The sequence below is a fragment of the Phacochoerus africanus genome, chromosome 4 (assembly GCF_016906955.1).
Source record: "Phacochoerus africanus isolate WHEZ1 chromosome 4, ROS_Pafr_v1, whole genome shotgun sequence".
Taxonomy (NCBI): domain Eukaryota; kingdom Metazoa; phylum Chordata; class Mammalia; order Artiodactyla; family Suidae; genus Phacochoerus; species Phacochoerus africanus.
Window position 1 is genome coordinate 119617442 of NC_062547.1, and position 9007 is coordinate 119626448.

The window sequence follows — 9007 nt, forward strand, 5'->3', positions numbered from 1 at the left end:
TAACAGATGACTGGTTTAAGAAGACACACACACACACACCACACACACACACACACACACACACAATGGAAAACTACTCAGCCACAAAAAAGAATGAAATGTTGCCATTTGCAGCTACATGGATAGACCTAGAGATTCTCATACTAAGTAAAGACGTCAGAAAGAAAAAGACAAATATTATATAATATCATTTATATGTGGAATCTAAAAATAATACAAAAGAATTTATATTCAAAACAGAAAGAGACTCACTGACATAGAAAACGAAATTACCAAGGTGGAACAGGGGTAGAAGAGGGGTAACTTAGGAAAATGGGATGATCAGATATAAACTGCTATACAAAAAAATAGATAAGCAACAAGGATTTACTATATAACACAGGGAACAAATTTCAATATCTTGTAACAACCTATAAAAGAAAATAATCTGAAATATAAATGTATATTTATATATAAAACAGAATGACTTTGCTGTACACCCAAAGCTATCACAATACTGTAAATTAACTATACTTCAATAAAGTAAAAAATTTTTTAAGTCACTGTTTATTTCTTTGCCAAAAAACTGTGTGTGTGTGTATGTGTGTGTGTGTGTCTGTGTGTCTGTGTATGTGTGTACTCCTGGTACAGACTCTGTATGAATGTACCCTATTTACCAAGTACTCAGGTTTCAACTCTAGGAGTATTTTCTAACCATTGTCTTTCTCTGGCCCGCACATCCACCTCGTTTCCTAGCACTATTTATTCTACCACCATCTGTCTTGAGTCTTTCACACTGTTCCTTCCCTACATGTTCTCCTTGCCATCAGCCTGGAAGGCCTCCTCATCACTCATCTCCTCCTCCAAGAGCCACCTCACTCCACCAGCAAAGGAGTCTCCTTAACATTCCCAAACACACCTACTTGCTCACTCACCACACTTTCGCTCAGGTCATTTCCTCTGCAAGCCCCTTTCAGCAAGTTACCCACAAACCCATAGACTTTGCTTTGCCATTTTGGCATTTTTACCCTATTGTCTTGCCGCAATTTCCGCACCTCTGATTTTTCATTATGACCTTAATTTATCCTGTAAGCCCCTGTAGAGGAAAAGGGTTTATAATCTGAAAGGGCAAATAAGCTACATGCACCAGTATGTCAGGTGTTCATAGAATGTGCTTCAAAGATACTTGTAGGAAAAAGAAACGTGTGTTCATTTTGTTTCCCTCTCAGGAATTTAACCTAAAGATGAGGACTTTGCCTTATACTCATCTATTCCCACGTCCATCCCAAGCCCTGGATAGTGTTCGTCACATACATCTTAAAAAAACTCTGTTACTTGAGGGACTCGTGCATTATAAAGACCTGGAGAAAACCACCCTGCCTTTGAGCCAGGAAACTATCCCAACTAGAGACAGCAAACTGTGGCCCGGGACTGACGGCACATACTTTGATGACCCTTGTAAGGTTTCATTTTTTAAATCAGTTGCTTAACATTCAATAAATCAGAAGTTTGCATTCAAAAGCAGGATTTCCAGTTTCTCTTAAAAAACAGTGACATTTCGCAATATTGGACCTCTATTCTCACTGGATGGCACTTGGCTGGGGCTGAATCAAGGCCCCACCTTAGGACCAAGCCTAGACTTTCCAATTTGCCACACTTCCTTCTTACCCTATTTAAAGTACCAGCCTGACAGATAAAAAACAAAGTCCTACAGTATAGCTCAGGGAATGAGACTCGATATTCGGTGATAAACCATCATGAAAAAGAATATGAAAAAGAATACGTATTACTGAATCACTGTGCTGTACAGCAAAAATTAAACACAACATTGTAAATCAGCTGTACTTCGGGAGTTCCCATTGTGGCTCAATGGGTTAAGGACTTGACATTGTTTCCATGAGGATGCAGGTTCAATCCCTGACATCGCTCAATGGGTTAAGGATGCAGCATTGCCACAGTTGTGGTACAAGCCTCAGCTGCAGCTCTGATTTGACCCCGAGCCTGGCAACTTCCCTATGTCTCAAGTGTAGCCATAAAAGAATGAATAAACAAACAAACAAATAAATAAATAAATAAATGATACTTCAATAATTTTTTAAAAAAGAGTTCAGGTCTGATCCCAATAGACACAGGATTTTAGAACCCCTGACCTTAGTCATTCTGGACCATTGCTTCATTTTGCAGCCCATTCACCAGTCAGGCTCTTCCCGCATGCAAACATGCCAAGGAGTCTTCCAGATTTCGCGCTGCCCTCCATCTCCAGGCTGACCTGCGAAGGCCCATTTCAGAGGGCTGGAGGAGCCATTCCTTACGCCAATTACTGCTCTGACCTCATTCCACTTCCTTTGGCCTTTCTTCTCCTGTGTCTCAAATGAAAGCAAGCCAAGACCCTAAACAAAAACAAGCTTTCATCCTCACTCTCCTTAAAGAACAAAGTAGAGAAATGACTGCCAACCCATCTCAAGTGCAAGTACCTCCCCAGAACAAACACTAGTAGCAGTTTTACATGGCCCAGAGGCCCCAGGCTTCATGGAGAAATGAAGGGAATTTCCGAAGTTGAGCAAAGATTCAACTCTAGGGCTTCCAAAAATGTTTTTCGATATAAACGTCAAAGTTCTAGAAGCCCTCTGGATATTTCATTTAGAAAGCAGATGTGTAGGGACTCCCAGGAATCCTCCAGATGTTTAATTAAATTCACCTCTCTCCATCCAGTTACCTCAGTGACGGCAGACTCAGCCTCCATAACTGCATAAGACGGTACAGTCTGTGAATAGATTGAACTCCTTTGACCCTTTATTGTAGCAGAAATCCTAGTGATTTGGAAAGTAAATTCTGGGTGGGGCACCAGAATATGGAAAGTAATTTCTGGGTGGGGCACCAGTGAAGATGAAAACTGAAACATAGCAAGTCTCCCACTGCAAGTGTGTGGTGAAGTAATGTGTCATCAAATTAAATTCCTCAAATTTTACTGTAATCTTTTTCACCCACAGCTAGTCTTTTCTGAGAGAAAAACATATATATATATATATATATATATATATATATATATATATATATACTCACACACACACATATTGTACATGCATTCATTAATAATTGTACACATGCTGGTTAAGATTTGACTATGCTTTTCTTCTTCCAGAGCTTTTGAAAAACACAATTAGATGTGTCAGGAGAGTGTTACCTAGGGTGTTGTTTAATATAAACAAGGAATGAGATGCTGCCACCTTTTCAGTTGCCTCAACTCTAAAGAAGCAGGAGTTGTTTTGGTTAAAATTCTCTCCTCAGCCTGATTTGTAACCAGAAATGTATCTAATAGGGATTCTGAGACATGTGTCCTTAGAAGGAACTATGCACAACGCAGCTGGGTAGGCACCAGAGGGACTAAAGGTCACTGATTTAATTACTGGTGCCTCCGCCCTCCACGTGTGTGGGGGTAGCACAACTACTGGGACCTCTCCCATGGGAAGGAGCCTGGGTGCCAGGCAGAGTCAGTCTGGCCTGTCGGGGGCACTGGCAATGGACACGGGCAGGCTCTAGCAGACTCAGTCTAAGGCCTTGCTCCCACATGCAATTACCTGGTGACAGCAGAGACAATCATAAAAAATAGTACAAGCATGCCCAGTTCTCCAGGACTGAAAGCATTTCTCAGCTGGGGCTTCTTGCTTCAGAGACATTGGCTAAGGGCTAACCTAGCAAGGGGGGAGCTTGCTCAGCATCCTGAGCCCCTCCTCCCAAGGCACCCCCGCCCTCACCACATCACTGTGTGCCACTTCTCTTCTCTCTGGCTGGAAAGTCTTGGCTCCTGTCATTTCTCGTTCCTTCCCCTGTGTGTCTGCTCAGGCCCTACCAGCCCAGAGCCTGCTTGCAAACTGGCAGCCAAGGGGCTGGACCTCGCCTGTGGGAATGGTACATTCATCCCAGAAGTGCTGTGTTGGTTCACTGTTATGTGCTCAGCCACTCGCCATGCCCCTGGGGGGAGGGTTCCCCCCCCCCAACCCTCTTCACTCGTTCCTGTCTTCTTGGAAGGTGAGCACAGGACCCATCCCCACCCCTTCAATACCTGGCCCTGAGGTCCAGACTCTACACCTTCTAGCCATCACTCTGGGCTCTTTCCCAAGGGCTCCTCTACCACTGTCCTACCACGTGACCTTATTCTTGTACAGTGTCTGTTTCCTTGTAGTCTTTTTTTGTATGTGCTATGCCTCCTTCCTGTTGGGAACAGTGAGCTCCATGAAGACATGGACTTCAGGAATTTTCACACAGGGTATTTTTTAAGGGGTGTTATGGTAGTACCAGGGAGAAGATGCGTGGGCAGGATGACAGTTAGAGACAGGGAAACAGAAATGAAGAACCAGCTCATTTCTTACCCATCAAAACCACAATAAGATACCATCTCATACCAGGTAGAATGGCCGTCATTAAAAAGTCTAGAAATAGCAATGCTGGAGAGGGTGTGGAGAAAACAGAACCCTCCTACACTGTTGATGGGGCTATAAATTGAGGCACCCACTGTGAAAAAAAAAAAAAGTAAGAGGGTTTCTCAAAAAAACTAACAATAGAGTTGCCATATGATCCATCAACCTCACTCCTGAGCATATATCTGGAGAAAACTCTAATTCGAAAATATACATGCACTCCTATGTTCATTGCAGCACTATTCACAATAGCCAAGATATGGAAGCAACTTAAATGTCCATCAACAGGAGTTCCCGTCATGGCGCAGTGGTTAACGAATACGACTAGGAACCATGAGGTTGCGGGTTCGGTCCCTGCCCTTGCTCAGTGGGTTAACGATCCGGCGTTGCCGTGAGCTGTGGTGTAGGTTGCAGACTCAGCTCGGATCCCGCGTTGCTGTGGCTCTGGCGTAGGCTGGCAGCTATAGCTCCGATTCGACCCCTAGCCTGGGAACCTCCATATGCCACGGGAGCGGGCCAAGAAATAGCAAAAAGACAAAAAAAAAAAAGTTCATCAAGAGAGGAATGGATAAATATGTGGTACATATATACAATGAGATACTACTCAGCAATAATAAAGACTAAGTCATTTGCAGCATCATGGATGCAACTAGAGATTATCATACTAAATTAAGTCAGTTAGAAAGAGAAAAACAAACACCATATGATATCACTTACATGTAGAATATAAAATACGGCACAAATGAACCCATCTATAAATCAGAAACAGACTCACAGACAAAAAGAACAGACCTGTCATTGCCAAGGGCAAGGAGGAATGGGGGAGGGATGGATTAGGAGTTTGGGGTTAGCAGATGCAATCTATTAAATATAGAATGGATAAACAAAAAATAAAATTTTAAAAAGAACGAGCTCATCTTCTTTCATAATGTCCTTTGCAACATACAAAGGAGATTCACTCACCCATCCCTCAGATGAGATACTGAGGCCCACAGACTATGATGAAATCACCCACAGATCATGTGTGGGTGGGGCCTGGATCTAAGAGATCTATTAAGGCCAGAAGAAGCGAAAGACGAAAGAAGTATTCCTTCTATCTGGGTAAAGGGAGAAAAGAAAAACCGATGAAAACTTCCCTTTGTGTCATTCATGGTAGAGGTAAATGAAGAGTGGAACAGACTGTCCAAATTAAGCCACCTTGCTCAGCAACCCCCACTCTCCTGGTGTGCATCTGTCACACCTGTGGGAAGAGTCCAGAGGTTCCTGTGGGACTCACTCTGCCCCCAGCACTTACCAAGTATCACAGGTGTTTAGTGTGTGCTAAGCTCATAGTTCAAAAAGTAAGCCAATTTGGAGACTTTTCAACGGGGAACTGTAAGCCTATTTTGCCTTGTAGGAGAAATCTGCTATTTCCACCTTATTTTCACTGCTCTAGGAAAATTGTAAGAATGACTAAGTTACTCCCACACCTGTCCCCTCCCTTCAGTGAAGTGGAGGTGGGGCAAGAGAACCACTGATAACCTTCAGGGCTTCCTGCCAGCTTGGCTGGTCAAGGGTGGACTCATTTTAATTTTGTCAAGTAAAATGAAGACACCGGAGGTTTCTTGATCTGAATCTGTACCAATGGCAAGAGGGGAGGGCAGATTCTGTGTGAGGAACGTGGGGAGTTAAGGTGCAGTTGAATTAGTTAATCTCCCCTGGGAAGGGCCAGAGCAGTCAGGCAACTTATTGGCTGCAGAGTGGGAAAACTCCATGCCCTGGGGTGCTTTGATGTCTCCAACATCATCTGGATAGTAGAACTGAGTGACTGGTGCCAAGACCTCACTCTCAGAAGCCAGGTCAAGCCAGGCTTCATTCCAGGCAAGGCCAGGACCAGCAGCAGAGCTGTCATCAGAATGTCCACGAATTCTTTGAGTGGCATTATCTCAGTGCCACAGGACTCAGTCAAGCCAGAGCATAGCAGGAAGATGACGTGGGGATTCCAAACAGTGAGGCTCTGAATTCCACAAAATCCCATAGCCTTTACAACAACCTTAGGCAGCTTCTCAATCCTCCACGCAATCAGTCTACTACTGCCCAGCTTAGGACACACCTTCCTTTTTCTCACATAGGCATTTGGGGTGACACATTCTCTCCCAGTGGGCTCCTGTGGGATACAGATTGTTCCAATGACTTGATGAGATTTCTGGGTGACAGCTCGGGGATTAAGGATTTGGATTCTCTTCACGTGCACATATTTCTAGGAAGACTCTGACTGGCTGACTGGTAGGGGGAAAATTTGTTGAATTTCTTTTTTCTTTTCTTTTAATGGCTGCACCTACGTCATGTGGAAGTTCCCAGGCCAGGGGTCAAATTGGACCTGCAGCTAGGGGTCAAATTGGACCTGCAGCTAGGGGTCAAATTGGACCTGCCATGGCAGCCTACACCACAGCCATGGCAACAGTGGATCCAAGCTGCTCCTCAACCTATGCCACAGTTTGGGGCAATACCAGTTCCTTAATGCACTGAGGGAGGCCAAGGATCATCCCTGCATTCTCATCATACTATGTTGGGTTCTTTTTTTTTTAATTTTTATTTATTTTTATGTTTGTCTTATTAGGGCCACACCCACAGCATATGGAGGTTCCCAGGCTAGGGGTCTAATTGGAGCTGCTGCTGCCAGCCTACACCAGAGCCACAGAAAAGCCAGATCTGAGCCACATATGCAACCTACACCACAGCTCACAGCAACGCCAGATCCTTAACCCACTGAGCAAGGCCAGGGATCAAACCTGCAACCTCATGGTTCCTAGTCCGATTCATTTCCACTGCACCATGATGGGAACTCCTATATTTGGGTTCTTAACCTGCGGAGCCACAACAGGAACTCCCAAGTTTGTTTGTTTCATTTTAATGATTTTTTTTCCCCATTATAGCTGGCTTATAGTGTTCTGTCAATTTTCTACTATACGGCAAGGTGACCCAGTCACACATACATATATACCTTCTTTTTTCTCACATTATGATGCTCCATCGCAAGTGATTAGATATAGCTCCCAGTGCTATATAGCAGGATCTCATTGCTTATCCATTTTAAAGGCAATAGTTTATATCTATTAACCCCAAATTCCCAGTCCATACCACTCCCTTTCCCTCCCCCTCCCCCTTGGCAACCACAAGTCTGTTCTCCAAGTCCATGATTTTCTTTTTTGTGGAAAATTTCATTTGTGCTGTATATTAAATTTCAGATAGAAGTTATATCATATGGTATTTGTCTCTTTTTGACTTACTTCACTCAGTATGAGAGTTTCTAGTTCCATCCATGTTGCTACAAATGGCGTTATTTTGTTCTTTTTTACAGCTGAGTGGTACTCCGCTGTGTATATATACCACATCTTTTTTTTATTACTCAAATGAATTTATCACATCTGTAGTTGTATACTGATCATCACAATCCAATTTCACAGGATTTCCACATCTTTTTTTTTTTTTTTCCCACTGTACAGCAAGGGGGTCAGGTTATCCTTACATGTATACATTACAATTATATTTTTCCCCCAGCCTTTCTTCTGTTGCAACATGAGTATCTAGACAAAGTTCTCAAAGCTATTCAGCAGGATCTCCTTGTAAATCTATTCTAAGTTGTGTCTGATAAGCCCAAGCTCCCGATCCCTCCCACTCCCTCCCTGTCCCATCAGGCAGCCACAAGTCTCTTCTCCAAGTCCATGATTTTCTGAGGAGATGTTCACATCTTCTTAATCCACTCATCAGTCAATGCACATTTAGGTTGTTTCCATGTCTTGGCTATTGTGAATAGAGCTGCAATGAACATACAGGTGCATGTATCTTTTTCAAGGCAAGTTTTGTCTGGATACACACCCAAGAGTGGGATTTCTGGATCATATGGTAGTTCTATGTATAGTTTTCTAAGGTACCTCCATACTGCTTTCCACAGTGGTTGTACCAATTTACATTTCCACCAACAGGGCAGGAGGGTTCTCTTTTCTCCACACCCTCTCCAGCATTTATTATTTGTGGACTTACTAATGATAGCGTTCTGACTAGTGTCAGGTGGTACCTCACAGTAGTTTTGATTTGCAATTCTCTAATAATCAGTGATGGTGAACATTTTTTTCATGTGCTTGTTGGCCATCTGTATATCTTCTTTGGAGAAATGTCTATTCAGGTCTTTTGCCCATTTTTCAATTGGGTTGTTGGCTTTTTTGCTGTTGAGTTGTATAAGTTGTTTGTATATTTTAGAGATTAAGCCCTTGTCAGTTGTATGGTTTGAAACTATTTTCTCTCATTCTGTAAGTTGTCTTTTTTTTTTTTTAATGGTTTCCTTTGTCAGTTTGATTAAGTCCCGTTGGTTTATTTTTGCTTTTATTTCTGTTGCTTTGGGAGACTGACCTGAGAAAAACATTTGTAAGGTTGATGTCAGAGAATGTTTTGCCAATGTTCTCTTCTAAGAGTTTGATGGTGTCTTGTCTTACGTTTAAGTCTTTAAGCCATTTTGAATTTATTTTTCTGCATGATGTAAGGGTGTGTTCCAGTTTCACTGACTTACATGTGGCTGTCCAGTTTTCCCAGCATCACTTTCTGGAAAGACTGTCTTTTATTCTTGCCTCTTG